A 17455-nucleotide genomic window follows, 5' to 3' on the forward strand; every position below is an offset into this window, starting at 1 on the left:
GAAAATGTTTTCATATTTTATAATTCAATTTGCCTGCAAACCGGTGTGTGTCTCTATCTGATTATCTCTAAGTCAGGCAGTCATTTATTTTTGGGTCTGAAGGAATGTTCAAAATATCATTATATGTGAGTCTACGCATGTAATATTACGTTTGTTATTCTCGGTTATTAAAGGTATAATATTGTGAAAATCAGAAAACACATAAATTGCATTCTTAATTACTAATATACCTGCTTCCAGCATTCCAATGGGCTCTGGATTTGCATAAGGTTGCCCAATGACTTCAGGATTATCTCCACGTTCACCCTTAGTCATTAGTATCACCATTTCTTGGGTATCAGCTTCCAGGTCAGTCCCTTAAAAAGAAAGTTATCAATTTCAGCAGTAAACATGAAAAATAAATTAGGAAAAGGTAACATTCATTTCTTGAGTTACATGAAAAAAAAAAAAAAGCCTGTAATCTAGTGTAATACTACGTGATAGAAAGATGACCTTTACATCCTGGTTTTTGTGTAGTATGAAACTTGTTCTAAATGACGATCTGAAGATCAACCTAAAGACATGCACATTCCCCATATATGACCATAGTGTATTAATACGAGTAGAGAGCATCAGCTATCAATGAAATCTGAGGTGTACACCATGGATAGTATTTTTATTACAATTAAAATATAATGATCTAATTTCAAGCAAATCACCTAATTTCAGACCTAAAGCAACTAGAAAAAGCACAGAGTAAGTGCAAACTCATATGAAGGAAATCAGAATGTCCAGAGTGAAAATAAACACAGTAGAATTTAAAAAGTAAATACAAAAGAAAAAGGGATTAGCTAAAGATCATATATGCATACCCGATGGACATGGTCAATATGTTTTTGAAGGCCGAGGGAGGCACATGTGGAAATTGGAGGAGGTCGGCCAAAGCGGGGGAAGTTGTATGCCAGTAATATTGTCAACATTAAAATTTGTAATAACAAAAAGTAAATAGAACCCGGAGCCGGTTCTTTGAAAAGATAGAGATTGATAATCCTTTAACCAGTCTCATTAAAAAAAACAGAGAGGACTCAAATAAATGAAATAAGAAATGAATGAGAATTATCAACAGACACCACAGAAATACAGAGGAATATAAGAAAATTTTAGGATTAAGCATATGCCAACAAGTGCGGCAATCTGGAAGAAATGGATGAATTCTTAGGAACATATAACCTTCCAAATTGAATTAATAAGAAACAGAAAATACGAAGAGCCCTATTACAACTAATGAAATCACCTGTGTAAAAAATCAACAAAAAACAAAAACAACAACAACGACAACAACAACAAAACTTCCAAAAAATGAGTCTCTGACCAGATGATTTCACAGGTGAATTTTTCCAAACATTCAGAGAAACACAGACACCTATCCTACTAGGACTATTGTTAAAAAAATTGAGGAGGGGAGAAATCTCCCAAGCTCATTTCATGAGGCCAGCATAATCCTAATTCCAAAACCAAATAAAGACACTACAAGAAAGAAAATTATAGGCAAATATCTCTGATGAACATAGATGCAAAAATCCTCAACCAAATACAGGCAAACAAAACTGCTCAATAAATAAAAAAATCATATTCCCTGATGAAGAGGCATTTACTCCTGGGATGCAAGTTCAGTACAATACCCACAAATCAATTAATGTGATACTCAACAAAAACAAAATGAAGGCGAAAGATTATGTGAACAAGTCAAGAGATACAGCAAAAAACACATTTTTTTTTGGTAAAATCCAGTACCTACTTATGATAGAAACTGTTAGCAAATCGGGAATAAAGAAAACATAATTTATCATAATAAAGGCTATATGTGAGAAATCCAAAGGTAATATACTCACCTGGAAGAAACCAAAAGCATTTCCCTTATAGAAGGAAATTAAAGCACAGAAAATATAGATCAATGGGATAGAACAGAGATCCCAGAACCAAACCCATGTCTCTATGGTCTATTAATATTTTAAAAAGGAGCCAAAAACATGCATTATATAAAGGAAGTCTACTCAGTAAATGGAGTTGGCAAAATAGGACAGATAACATGTACAAACATAAACTAGACCAACTTCTTACACCATACACACAAGAATAAACACAAAATGGGCTAAAGATTTCAATGTAGGACTGAAAACCATGAACCTCCTAGAAGAAAACACAGGCAATCAAATCTCTTACATTTCTCTCAGCAATATTTTTTATGACCTATGTTCTCAAGGAGATAGATCAGACATTAAAAGGGGTTTGAAAAGCTAAGAATGGGATAAAAAAATGGAAAGGCAACCTACTCAATGGGTGAAGATATTCTCTAATTGTACATACAATAAGGTGTCAATATCCAAAAATTAAAAAGAAGACATACACCCCTAACCGGTTTGGCTCAGTGGATGGTGCGTCGGCCTGTGGACTGAAGGGTCCCAGGTTCGATTCTGGTCAAGGGCATTTACCTTGGTTTTGGACACATCACCCAGAGGAGGTGTGTGCAGCAGGCAGCTGATCAATGTTTCTCTCTCTTTGATGTTTCTAATTCTCTATCCCTCTCCCTTCCTGTCTGTAAAAAATCAATAAAATATATTTTAAAAAAAGAGGTCTCGTAAGTCAATACCAAATCCAAAACAAACAAAAAATCTAATTAAAAACTGGTCAGAGGACCTGAATAGACTCTTAGGGCTTACAAGTGGCCAAGAGAAATATGATAAGATGCTCAATGTCACTAGTTATCAGAGAAATGCGCATGGAAACTTCAATGAACTTAAACCCACAAACAGTATCTTGTGATGAGGATGTGGAGAAACGGGAACCCACGTGCACTGTTGGCCCAATGCAGATCGATGCAGTCACTCAGGAAAACCGGGTGGAGGGTCCTCAAAAAATTTAAAATGAACTGCATTATGATCCGGTGATTATAAATTCTAAACCGATATTCGAAGAATTCCAAAACAGTCATCAGAAAGAATAGATGCTTGCCTGTGTTCATTAGAGCGTTATACAAGATATGGAAGCAAACCAAGTGCCCATCAATAGACAAGTGGATAAAAAATGGTGGTACACACACACATACACACTGGAATATTATGAGACCATACCAAAGAATGAAATATTGCCATTTGTGGCAGAATGGACAGACCTAGGTGGATAGGCTAACACTAATAGAAGGAAATAATTGAGGTAAAGAAAAGCAGTATAGGATTTCCAGCAAATTTTTACATTGCATTTTAAAATTAAACTAGATGCTTGGTGCACGAATATGTGAATGGGTGGGGTCTGAAGGCCTGGCTTGGGATCAGGGCCAATCAGGTTCTCTGCCTCTCCACCTCTTCCTTCCCCGCTGCCTGCATGCGGCCACCATGTGGTTCCCTCCCCCCTTCCCTCGCCATCTGTGTCTGCCAACACCCACTCCTAGTTTCCTGTCCCAGCCCAGGGCATGGCTGTCATTGGTTGAGCGGGACCTGCCAGCTGGTGGTAGGGACCAGGAAGTTGGCTGGTAGGCCCCTTTGGCGATTGGGGCGTCTGCCCCTTGGTGGTCAGTTCACGTCTCAATGACCAGTTGTTCCGGTCATTCCATTGTAAAGGTCACTTAGGTTTTTATATCTACAGATGTATTTTAACTGACATCTAACTGGAAAGGAGAGACACAGAAACAATAATGAGGGAGAATCACTGATCCGGTACTTCCTGAATGTCCCACAATGAGGATGGGGCCTGCAAAGTGGGCTTATACCCTGACTGGGAATTCAATCATGACCTCCTGGTTCATAGGTTGATGCTCAGCCAGTGAACACACCAGCGGCCTGTGTATTTTTTTTACACTGACTTTCCAACAGCTATGGTATGCACAATATGATAATCAGAGAGACCCACTGCCCTCCACAGGCAGTTTTCTTCCCTTCCCCTTCACCTGGAAGCTCAGGTGCTCCTGCATCTGCTTCCTCTTCCTCAGGTGTAACATCCAGATTCTCAGGGGGTGACTCCTCTTGTTTAGGTTTTTCATCACTGGGCTGCTGGTCCTAGGGGTGTGTGTGCGTTAATGGAAGGTTTTGTTGTTAATGCATGACAATCATAAAAATATACATACTATACACACAGGTATAATCACAAATAAGAATAAAGGCATTTTAGATATGATCTATTTATTCTTAATATTGTTTCTCTTCCCTCTGCCTGGTTCCTTTGATAGCAGCTGCCCACAAGGACTTCTAAATCTGAAGCTCTTTTCATCTCTCCTGGGATGGATATGGGCAGTCTGTGTTAATAAGCATGAGAAAGGAGACCTAGTGGGTATTTGCACTGGCAATTCCAGAGTGCAAACCTCCTGGATCAAGGTTTCCTTCCTAAGGAACACTCCTGGGCCAATGCTACTCCCTTATCAGCTCGGAAACTTTTAACACTGTACCTAGAGGCATTCAACAAAACTTACAGGAAAATACCTTTCTGGTAATAGACAGTTCAAATATCAAAGCACTCACAACCACAGGTCCAACCGGCTGGTCAGACTCTTTATCTTCAACTAGGATAGTACTCCAATCGGCTCTGGATGGCACATTCCGACTCATATTTCACCCTGGAAGTAGAACAATTTGATGAGGAAAATGTACTTAAGGGGGTAACTATATCACTTCCATGGCAAAATGATTCTTTTCTTTTTTTAACTTTGAAAGTACTTTAAAAGTAAGAGCACAGGCTTTGCGGTGATCCCCAATACAGGGGCTTAAAGCCACTGAGGTCATGGCCCTGCTGACTGCCACCACCTCAAGCAGGCGAGAAGGGACGACGTCTGCTGTCACAGCTGCCTTCCCGTTGAGGAAGACATTGGGGAAAATACTGCTTGAAACCACACTTGAGTGACCACCGCTGTGGCCCCGCTCCAGTGATTAGGCCCACTTCCCTTTCAGGTAAGCTCCGCCGGATCGCAGGGGAAGGCTCCGGGCTCTCCATGTGCCTGTGCTGCTTGGCGTTACCAGGAGGCACAGGTGACCAGACGCCATACCGAGGGCGGGGCCCGTTTCTCCCTCGGGACTCTGCTTGGGGCGCTACACACCTTGGGAGGGAGGGGACGCAGTTCCAGGGCCTCGGCGGGGCAGGCCCTCAGCATTCCCGTTTCTAGGCCCTTCCTTTGCCGCCCGCCCCGCCCCCCCTTCCCAGGGCCCCAAGGAGGACTGTGGATTCTGTGTTCTGTGGGCCGTTCCAGGTGCCTCCGGGACCCAGACACCCGAAATAATGTCCCCCAAACCCTTTATCGGACCCCTGCCCTGGTCGGCCCCGCACCCTCCTAGTCCAGGTCACGCCAGGACTTCAAGGGCCATGGCGGCCATGATGCCCGAGAGGACAAAGGCGCTGACCTCGAGGACCTTCCCCCTAGGAGGCCACAGGACCCGCAGCCCTGCCCCCACCGAAACCCGCGGGCCTTCTCCTCTCAGTCTCCCATAGTTCATTAAAGTCCCGGAGGGCTGCTCTGTGAACCTACCAGTTGGATGTCAACCAGCGAGAACGAATCAAAATGGAAGGAACACGGCCGCCTGTTGCGCAGTTCTCCTCAGGGAATTGGTCAGCAAAGCGCATGCGCAGCATCCAACGTGGGTGAAAGGCACATGCGCAGCAGTGGGCATGCTCTGAAATGCGCGCGCGCAGCTATGGGCATGCGCAGGTATGAGCCTATGGGCTGATTGGCTCCTGAGGAGGAGTGGAGGTTTTCCTGCCAAGGCCACAGAGCATTGAAATCTCTAGGGCAGCCCTGGTCAAGAAAACGGCCCCAAGTGTGGTTTTTCCCTACTCCCAATCATTCTTATGCTTTCAGATACTTTGTGGACAGACACGCTAAGTGGAACATTCATGGAGAATATGTTTCAAAAACTTGGCCGTGACAGAAACGTATTTTAATACCATGTTTACACGTATACTTTGACGAATCGCTGCCTTCTCTGAGTCTGGGATTTGTGTCATGCATACAAGGTATTTGCTCACTTCCATAAATTAAATACATTCACCCCTGTTTTCTTAACTTGTTTGCTTGTGTTACCGTGCATACATCTCCAGACGGTCACCGTTTCTCTGAATATAACTGTGGTCATTCGGTCAGTGTATGGCTTAGCAATACCCTCAGATAACGGTGCTGGGATTTAGGCTCAGTTCTCTGTCACTTGCTGTGCAGCAGTACTGCATCCTGTACTCTAAATCCCATTGATTAGACCAACAACTTGCTAGGCAAAGATCACTTACAGCCTATCACTAGTCATCACGTACAACATCCCTTTTCCTGTATACACTTTGAGAAGCGTTTACATTGAGAAACAAGAAGGATTTCTTACTTAGAACTTGAAACCCCAAATCTGCTTCGAATGGGATTCAATGACGTTTCATGTACATCTCGTTCCACCATCATTGTGAGGATTAAATGAGGTGATACATGTATGGAATCCAGCTTAGAGAAGTAGGAATGGATAGTATATATTCTATATATGTGACTGATTATTCCCCTTATGAAAAATCTTAATAAATGGAGCTATTTGTATAAGTACATATGTGAGGATGTGGTCAAGTCATTCATGACCATGGAGGAGAGACCGAAATTATCTAGACTATAGAGCCACGATTTTACTTTACTGGGTGTATAAGTTTGAGATCAGCATAGAACCTAGAGCTTGTAGCTTTCGGAATCACTGCATCATAAGGAGGTATTTTGCACGGAAGATGTGCATTCTACAAAGGTGGATGTGATGGGCACCTGAACCATCCCCTTCTGTCTCTCCCTTGTAAGTAGGCTCTGATACTAAAAATCTGAGATGCTGCCCAGATAGAGATGATCATGAGAAAGCCTATTGCTGCATTTCTCCTAGCCTTGTGGAGAACTGTTGCATGGAACAGAAGAAGAGTTTTTACCTACCAATTCCTTTCAGGAAGCTAGTGTACATCAAATTAAATATGGGCTAATGTCGCTCGTGTGGTCATTCATTAACAACCTAAACAAAGTATCAAGAGATTACTCACAAGAATAAAATATCATGACCAAGCGCCCATCCATCGAAGCAATACAAGATGTCATTAACACTAGGAACATATCCATGTAACTCACCATATTAACAGATTAATGGAAGGAACAATCCTATGATCAGTTCAACAACTACACAAGTTTCTGAATAGAGGTCAACATATATTCCAAATTAAAATTCTTAGCAGAGCGGGATTGGAATGGAACCTCCTTCACTCCACTGTGAACATGGTGAAATGTTAAAAATTTCCCATCACCTATCAGGAATAAGGAGTTTGGAAAACTAATCCCAATTCTATTAACATTGTACTGCGTGTCTCAATGTGTTGTTGTAAAACGAGAGAAGGAAACAAAGGCATATTTAAAAAAAATTCTCACCTGAGCATATTCTTTCCATTGCTTTTTTAGAGAGTGGAAGGGGGATAAGGGCGGAGGGTGGGATAGAGGGAGGGAAAAAGTAAAAGAGAGAGAGAGAAAAGAGAGAGAGAGAGAGAGAGAGAGAGAGAGAGAGAGAGAGAGAGAGAGAGAGAAATAACCATGTGAGATAGACACAGTGATTGACTGCCTCTCACATATGACCAGACTGGGGCAGGGGATAGCACCTGCAATCTGGTAAGTACTCTTGACGGGGAATTGATTCCAAGTCCGGTAAGCCTGAGGGATGACAATCTAACCAATGAGCGAACCAGCCAATATAGCGTAATTTTCAAAAACACAGAAAAAAAATTTGTTAGCATTCAGAAATGATTGGGTTGTGCATAGTGAAACTTAGAATCTATCTAGAAATAGCCATTTGGGAACAATAATCCTCTATAATAAAAGGCTAATATGCAAATGAATGAAACGGCAGAACGACCGGTTACTATGATGCTCACTGACCACCAAGGGAAGACACTCAACGTAGAAGTTTCTCCTGGTGGTCAGTGCACTCCCACAGGGGGAATGCCACTCACCCAGAACTAGGGCTCACAGCTGGCGAGTGCAGAGGTGGTGGCGGGAGCCTCTCCCTCCTCCATGGCAGCGGAAAGGTTGTCCAACTGCCAGCTCAGTTGGACATCACCCAAGGGCTACTGGACTGCGAGAGGGCGCAGGCCATGCTGAGGGACCCACCCCCGAGTTCATGAATTTTGTGCACGGGGCCTCTAGTCATATATAACAAAGTTGCTGGAGACAATACCAATGTACAAGTATATCTGCATGAGAAAGCTCAATTGTAGTATGAAACGTCAGAAAATGACATAATTTTCAATAGCATCAAGTGTTTAGGAATATGCTTCACGAAAGATTTGCAAGATTCCTTGGAAAATGCTGCAAAACTTTATTGAGAGAACTTTATTTAACACTATAGTATCCAACTTAAGAATAATCTGTGTGAACAACAACAAAAAAAAAGAATAATCTGTGTGTCTTCAGATCATCTTCCCTTAAACGGGTGGTTTCCCTTCTCCTGCAAGGAAACAGAACTGGTGGGAACATTCCTTATTCTCATTACATTTAGATGACATTAAAGGTATACAAAGGACAAAGTTTAGAATTTATAAGACAGACATCCATGCACATATTTTACCAATATTGATTAATCACACCACTCTTTCTATTGGTACTCAGAAACTAAAAAAGACTGTTCCAGTTCAGAATACAGGAAATGAAATGAACATATTAAAAGGTGGTTTTAAGTACTAAGCAAGAAATGTATAAACTTTTTGAAAAATCTGAACACCATCCAACAGAAAACCCCTAAGAAACAAAAAACATTTACAAGAAATGCTTCGATTCTGACAACAAGGTAGCTAAAACAGAATTTTCACATTTATTCCTGCCTATGTGAAGTAAACAGAAAGGCCTGTACTGCCTTTGCTACTTCCTTATGGTGCAGAAAAAGCAAAAATGTTTTTCTGGACTCATTTAGCCCTTTTATGCAATTGTTTAAATAGGGTAGCCACGTATCCCCAATTCCATCTGTAGATCTTGTGTAAGTATAAATAATGCTTTTCTCACACTGTATGAGTTTCAATTTGTATAATCACTTTTACAATCACACGAATTTTACGTCAGTAGTATCATTTTTCATACCACAATGTGAAGCTTATTTATATAATGCCTTACAGTAATACAGAAAAACAACCATAAAGACAATACACACACACGCAAGCACACACACACACACACAGACACACAGACACACAGACACACACACACACACACACACACACACACACACACCGACACACACACAGACACACACACTTAAAGAATGAATGAATGGAGGGAGGAGGAAGCAGAGGGGAAGGAAGAATGAGAGAATGAGAAAGATACCTAGACAAGTAAAAAAAACTTTGGTTTCTAAAATTCATTGCTTTCTAAATACTTTCTAGAGGAATAGATAAAAAATATTGTATATATTGAAAGAGTAAAACATGGTGATTTGCTATATTATGCATTGTGGTATGATTACTAAGGTAAATGTATGTCATTAACCCATCCCTCAACTTGCCTAGTTAACTTCTATTTTTTGTGCTGAGAATGCTTAAGATATGTTCTCATCAAGTTTCATGTATATATTATCATGTCATTAATTAAAAGAGCTTAGGATGGACAATCTGAAGTAATTTCTGAAATTTTCCCATGGTATATTCTATTTTTAGATGTTCAGGTGCTACTGGATTATATTAGATAAAAGATGTTTTCCTGGTCTACGAACCATCCCATCCATTCTTTGAAAATATTAATTTAGTGTTCAAGAATATCTTTATTTTCAATTTAATAAAATACTCAGTATCTGTTGGTTTGCTGTTCATGTTCCTTATTGGGTACACTTAGGCTTTTTTTCATTTTCCTCAAGATTATGTAACTAATGGTATCTCTTCTTACGTATCTCTCCTAAGAGCCATCCTTTTCATTTATTAATTGCATTAGTTCTCATTTTCCTTAAGGTTTATACTCATATTACTTACTATATCTTTTCTCCTCAGTTTAGTTGCTTTGTTCCTTTCTCCTTATGTTTATTTATTTATTTATTGTCATCTGTAGCACATTTTTTTATTAAGGTATTATATGCGTACATATCTTACCATTGCCCACCCCAACCCCACTCCCATACATGCCCTCGCCCCCCAGCGTTTTTGTGTCCATTGGTTATGCTTATATGCATGCATACAAGTCCTTCAGTTGATCTGTTATCTCCCCCACCTCTCCCTAACCTTCCTGCTGTAATTTGACAGTCTGTTTGATGCTTTATTGTCTCTGTAATTGCAGTCTTAATAAATAACATATCTGCTTCTGGCATGTAAATGTGCTCTAGATTTAGTAACATCTCGCCCTTTACTTCAAGCTCGTCTCCATCCTCACCATCAGTCTTTGGCTGAGTCATTTCCTGGAGATCAGCTTCCAGGACAGGCCCTTAAAAGGTTTATCAATTTCAGTGGTAAATATGCCATATTTGATATGACTACAAAACATGATCTCATAGTACCTATATTTCTACAAGGAACATGGACTCATTAAATTTGACAGTGGTGACAGTGAGCATGTTTAGCATAGCTGTTTTCTTCACACCTGCCCTGAGCATTGATGATCGCTTGCACCCTCGGTACCTGATCAGAGAAAATGAAAACGGGACTATTTCTTGGTACTTCATAATTCAATCACTTGATGCTTCATTGGGGAAAGGACTAAAATGCAATTGTTTTTTTGAGCCAGAAGAATTCAAAATTTGACAGAATCTAAGAACAGGTATCCACGTCTACACATAGAAAAAGAAACATCAGTGGAGTGATTACTCATTATTTTAGTAGTTATGGGATTTCAGGTCAGGTGTTTCAATGTGACTCAAGAAGATAATTTATGACAACCAAGTCATAAAATTAAAGTAGCTTTGTATTCTTTCCAATACAACTAGAGTATCCAAGGATGATCATTGAAAATTAATATATTGTATTTGAATTCATTATGTAAGAGCATATATCAGTTTTGAAATTAAGAACTCTCCCAAAATTTTACAAATTATATTAAAGCTGGTAGGACAATCTACTTCAGTGTGTCTGTATATTTCATACAGCTGATAATTATTTCAAATGCTTTATCTGCAGAAATCATGAGAGAATCCAAGATTTATTAGCTGTGGTTTCAAGTACTTGTACTCAGAAGTAAGAAAATGTTTTCATATTTTATAATTCAATTTGCCTGCAAACCAGTGTGTGTCTCTATCTGATTATCTCTAAGTCAGGCAGTCATTTATTTTTGGGTCTGAAGGAATGTTCAAAATATCATTATATGTGAGTCTACGCATGTAATATTACGTTTGTTATTTTCGGTTATTAAAGGTATAATGTTGTGAAAATCAGAAAACACATAAATTGCATTCTTAATTACTAATATACCTGCTTCCAGCATTCCAATGGGCTCTGGATTTGCATAAGGTTGCCCAATGACTTCAGGATTATCTCCACGTTCACCCTTAGTCATTAGTATCACCATTTCTTGGGTATCAGCTTCCAGGTCAGTCCCTTAAAAAGAAAGTTATCAATTTCAGCAGTAAACATGAAAAATAAATTAGGAAAAGGTAACATTCATTTCTTGAGTTACATGAAAAAAAAAAGTCTGTAATCTAGTGTAATACTACGTGATAGAAAGATGACCTTTACATCCTGGTTTTTGTGTAGTATGAAACTTGTTCTAAATGACGATCTGAAGATCAACCTAAAGACATGTACATTCCCCATATATGACCATAGTGTATTAATACGAGTAGAGAGCATCAGCTATCAATGAAATCTGAGGTGTACACCATGGATAGTATTTTTATTTATTTATTTATTTATTTTTTTTTAAAAATTTCTTTATTGATTAAGGTGTCACATATTTTTCCTCATCCCCCCATTCCCATCCCACCCCTCTCCCCACGCATGCCCCAATCCCCTGTTGAACTTAACCGTTGGATAGGCTTATATGCATGCATACAGGTCCTTTGGTTGAACTCTCCCCCTCCCCCCACCCTCCCCCTACCCTCCCCTATCCTCCCTCTGAGGCCCGATAGTCCGATCGATGCCTCCTTGCTTCTGGTTCTGTTCTTATTCCTCAGTCTATGTTGTTCATCATTTCCCCTAGATGAGCGAGATCATATGTCACTAGATATATACTAATAAGAACTGAATGTGAGACGAGCAATAATAGTTATGCTGACAGGCAAATGAATCAATCTGTAGCGAGCTTCCCCCTGGACCACCAGTTCTTTTGAGACCCAATTTCGATGTCCAGTAGTTCCTTATGTGTACATGTCAGCACTGATCCCTCAGCTCTGGATGGTGGACAAATGGTGGTAATGGAGGTCCGACTCCCTCTGGTTTGGTCTCGGCCGAACCCAGGGGCACGGCGTCACCCGGACTAAGGGGCACGTGGCCTCACCCATACCCAAGGGGCGCGTGGTCTCACCCGGGCCTGGGACCCAGCCTCACCCGGATGGATCCAGGGGCGCACGGCCTCACCCGGACCCAGGATCTGGCTTCACCCGTACCCAGGGACGCTTGGCCACTCCCAGACCCAGGGCCACTTGGGCTCACCCGGGCCTAGGTGCACGAGGCCTCACCCGGATCCAGGGACACATGGTCTCACCCGGACCCAGGGACGCTTAGCCTCTCCCAGACCCAGGGGCACGTGGCCTCACCCGGGCCTAGGTGCACGAGGCCTCATCCGGATCCAGGGACACATGGTCTCACCCGGACCCAGGGACGCTTGGCCTCTCCCAGACCCAGGGCCACTTGGGCTCACCCGGGCCTAGGTGCACGAGGCCTCATCCGGATCCAGGGACGCATGGTCTCACCCGGACCCAGGGACGCTTGGCCTCTCCCAGACCCAGGGGCACGTGGCCTCACCCGGGCCTAGGTGCACGAGGCCTCACCCGGATCCAGGGACACATGGTCTCACCCGGACCCAGGGACGCTTGGCCTCTCCCAGACCCAGGGCCACTTGGGCTCACCCGGGCCTAGGTGCACGAGGCCTCACCCAGATCCTGGGACACATGGTCTCACCCGGACCCAGGGACGCTTGGCCTCTCCCAGACCCAGGGCCACTTGGGCTCACCCGGGCCTAGGTGCACGAGGCCTCACCCAATCCAGGGACACATGGTCTCACCCGGACCCAGGGACGCTTGGCCTCTCCCAGACCCAGGGCCACTTGGGCTCACCCGGGCCTAGGTGCACGAGGCCTCACCCGGATCCAGGGACACAGGGTCTCACCCGGACCCAGGGACGCTTGGCCTCTCCCAGACCCAGGGCCACTTGGGCTCACCCGGGCCTAGGTGCACGAGGCCTCACCCGGATCTTGGGACACATGGTCTCACCAGGATAGTATTTTTATTACAATTAAAATATAATGATCTAATTTCAAGCAAATCACCTAATTTCAGACCTAAAGCAACTAGAAAAAGCACAGAGTAAGTGCAAAGTCATATGAAGGAAATCAGAATGTCCAGAGTGAAAATAAACACAGTAGAATTTAAAAAGTAAATACAAAAGAAAAAGGGATTAGCTAAAGATCATATATGCATACCCGATGGACATGGTCAATATGTTTTTGAAGGCCGAGGGAGGCACATGTGGAAATTGGAGGAGGTCGGCCAAAGCGGGGGAAGTTGTATGCCAGTAATATTGTCAACATTAAAATTTGTAATAACAAAAAGTAAATAGAACCCGGAGCCGGTTCTTTGAAAAGATAGAGATTGATAATCCTTTAACCAGTCTCATTAAAAAAACAGAGAGGACTCAAATAAATGAAATAAGAAATGAAGGAGAATTATCAACAGACACCACAGAAATACAGAGGAATATAAGAAAATTTTAGGATTAAGCATATGCCAACAAGTGGGGCAATCTGGAAGAAATGGATGAATTCTTAGAAACATATAACCTTCCAAATTGAATTAATAAGAAACAGAAAATACGAACAGCCCTATTACAACTAATGAAATCACCTGTGTAAAAAATCAACAAAAAACAAAAACAACAACAACGACAACAACAACAAAACTTCCAAAAAATGAGTCTCTGACCAGATGATTTCACAGGTGAATTTTTCCAAACATTCAGAGAAACACAGACACCTATCCTACTAGGACTATTGTTAAAAAAATTGAGGAGGGGAGAAATCTCCCAAGCTCATTTCATGAGGCCAGCATAATCCTAATTCCAAAACCAAATAAAGACACTACAAGAAAGAAAATTATAGGCAAATATCTCTGATGAACATAGATGCAAAAATCCTCAACCAAATACAGGCAAACAAAACTGCTCAATAAATAAAAAAATCATATTCCCTGATGAAGAGGCATTTACTCCTGGGATGCAAGTTCAGTACAATACCCACAAATCAATTAATGTGATACTCAACAAAAACAAAATGAAGGCGAAAGATTATGTGAACAAGTCAAGAGATACAGCAAAAAACACATTTTTTTTTGGTAAAATCCAGTACCTACTTATGATAGAAACTGTTAGCAAATCGGGAATAAAGAAAACATAATTTATCATAATAAAGGCTATATGTGAAAAATCCAAAGGTAATATACTCACCTGGAAGAAACCAAAAGCATTTCCCTTATAGAAGGAAATTAAAGCACAGAAAATATAGATCAATGGGATAGAACAGAGATCCCAGAACCAAACCCATGTCTCTATGGTCTATTAATATTTTAAAAAGGAGCCAAAAACATGCATTATATAAAGGAAGTCTACTCAGTAAATGGAGTTGGCAAAATAGGACAGATAACATGTACAAAAATAAACTAGACCAACTTCTTACACCATACACACAAGAATAAACACAAAATGGGCTAAAGATTTCAATGTAGGACTGAAAACCATGAACCTCCTAGAAGAAAACACAGGCAATAAAATCTCTTACATTTCTCTCAGCAATATTTTTTATGACCTATGTTCTCAAGGAGATAGATCAGACATTAAAAGGGGTTTGAAAAGCAAAGAATGGGATAAAAAAATGGAAAGGCAACCTACTGAATGGGTGAAGATATTCTCTAATTGTACATACAATAAGGTGTCAATATCCAAAAATTAAAAAGAAGACATACACCCCTAACCGGTTTGGCTCAGTGGATGGTGCGTCGGCCTGTGGACTGAAGGGTCCCAGGTTCGATTCTGGTCAAGGGCATTTACCTTGGTTTTGGACACATCACCCATAGGAGGTGTGTGCAGCAGGCAGCTGATCAATGTTTCTCTCTCTTTGATGTTTCTAATTCTCTATCCCTCTCCCTTCCTGTCTGTAAAAAATCAATAAAATATATTTTAAAAAAAGAGGTCTCGTAAGTCAATACCAAAACCAAAACAAACAAAAAATCTAATTAAAAACTGGTCAGAGGACCTGAATAGACTCTTAGGGCTTACAAGTGGCCAATAGAAATATGATAAGATGCTCAATGTCACTAGTTATCAGAGAAATGCGCATGGAAACTTCAATGAACTTAAACCCACAAACAGTATCTTGTGATGAGGATGTGGAGAAACGGGAACCCACGTGCACTGTTGGCCCAATGCAGATCGATGCAGTCACTCAGGAAAACGGGGTGGAGGGTCCTCAAAAAATTTAAAATGAACTGCATTATGATCCGGTGACTATAAATTCTAAACCGATATGCGAAGAATTCCAAAATAGTCATCAGAAAGAATAGATGCTTGCCTGTGTTCATTAGAGCGTTATACTAGATATGGAAGCAAACCAAGTGCCCATCAATAGACAAGTGGATAAAAAATGGTGGTACACACACACATACACACTGGAATATTATGAGACCATACCAAAGAATGAAATATTGCCATTTGTGGCAGAATGGACAGACCTAGGTGGATAGGCTAACACTAATAGAAGGAAATAATTGAGGTAAAGAAAAGCAGTATAGGATTTCCAGCAAATTTTTACATTGCATTTTAAAATTAAACTAGATGCTTGGTGCACGAATATGTGAATGGGTGGGGTCTGAAGGCCTGGCTTGGGATCAGGGCCAATCAGGTTCTCTGCCTCTCCACCTCTTCCTTCCCCGCTGCCTGCATGCGGCCACCATGTGGTTCCCTCCCCCCTTCCCTCGCCATCTGTGTCTGCCAACACCCACTCCTAGTTTCCTGTCCCAGCCCAGGGCATGGCTGTCATTGGTTGAGCGGGACCTGCCAGCTGGTGGTAGGGACCAGGAAGTTGGCTGGTAGGCCCCTTTGGCGATTGGGGCGTCTGCCCCTTGGTGGTCAGTTCACGTCTCAATGACCAGTTGTTCCGGTCATTCCATTGTAAAGGTCACTTAGGTTTTGATATCTACAGATGTATTTTAACTGACATCTAACTGGAAAGGAGAGACACAGAAACAATAATGAGGGAGAATCACTGATCCGGTACTTCCTGAATGTCCCACAATGAGGATGGGGCCTGCAAAGTGGGCTTATACCCTGACTGGGAATTCAATCATGACCTCCTGGTTCATAGGTTGATGCTCAGCCAGTGAACACACCAGCGGCCTGTGTATTTTTTTTACACTGACTTTCCAACAGCTATGGTATGCACAATATGATAATCAGAGAGACCCACTGCCCTCCACAGGCAGTTTTCTTCCCTTCCCCTTCACCTGGAAGCTCAGGTGCTCCTGCATCTGCTTCCTCTTCCTCAGGTGTAACATCCAGATTCTCAGGGGGTGACTCCTCTTGTTTAGGTTTTTCATCACTGGGCTGCTGGTCCTAGGGGTGTGTGTGCGTTAATGGAAGGTTTTGTTGTTAATGCATGACAATCATAAAAATATACATACTATACACACAGGTATAATCACAAATAAGAATAAAGGCATTTTAGATATGATCTATTTATTCTTAATATTGTTTCTCTTCCCTCTGCCTGGTTCCTTTGATAGCAGCTGCCCACAAGGACTTCTAAATCTGAAGCTCTTTTCATCTCTCCTGGGATGGATATGGGCAGTCTGTGTTAATAAGCATGAGAAAGGAGACCTAGTGGGTATTTGCACTGGCAATTCCAGAGTGCAAACCTCCTGGATCAAGGTTTCCTTCCTAAGGAACACTCCTGGGCCAATGCTACTCCCTTATCAGCTCGGAAACTTTTAACACTGTACCTAGAGGCATTCAACAAAACTTACAGGAAAATACCTTTCTGGTAATAGACAGTTCAAATATCAAAGCACTCACAACCACAGGTCCAACCGGCTGGTCAGACTCTTTATCTTCAACTAGGATAGTACTCCAATCGGCTCTGGATGGCACATTCCGACTCATATTTCACCCTGGAAGTAGAACAATTTGATGAGGAAAATGTACTGAAGGGGGTAACTATATCACTTCCATGGCAAAATGATTCTTTTCTTTTTTTAACTTTAAAAGTACTTTAAAAGTAAGAGCACAGGCTTTCCGGTGATCGCAAATACAGGGGCTTAAAGCCACTGAGGTCATG

The sequence above is a fragment of the Eptesicus fuscus genome, chromosome 1 (assembly GCF_027574615.1).
Source record: "Eptesicus fuscus isolate TK198812 chromosome 1, DD_ASM_mEF_20220401, whole genome shotgun sequence".
Classification (NCBI taxonomy): domain Eukaryota; kingdom Metazoa; phylum Chordata; class Mammalia; order Chiroptera; family Vespertilionidae; genus Eptesicus; species Eptesicus fuscus.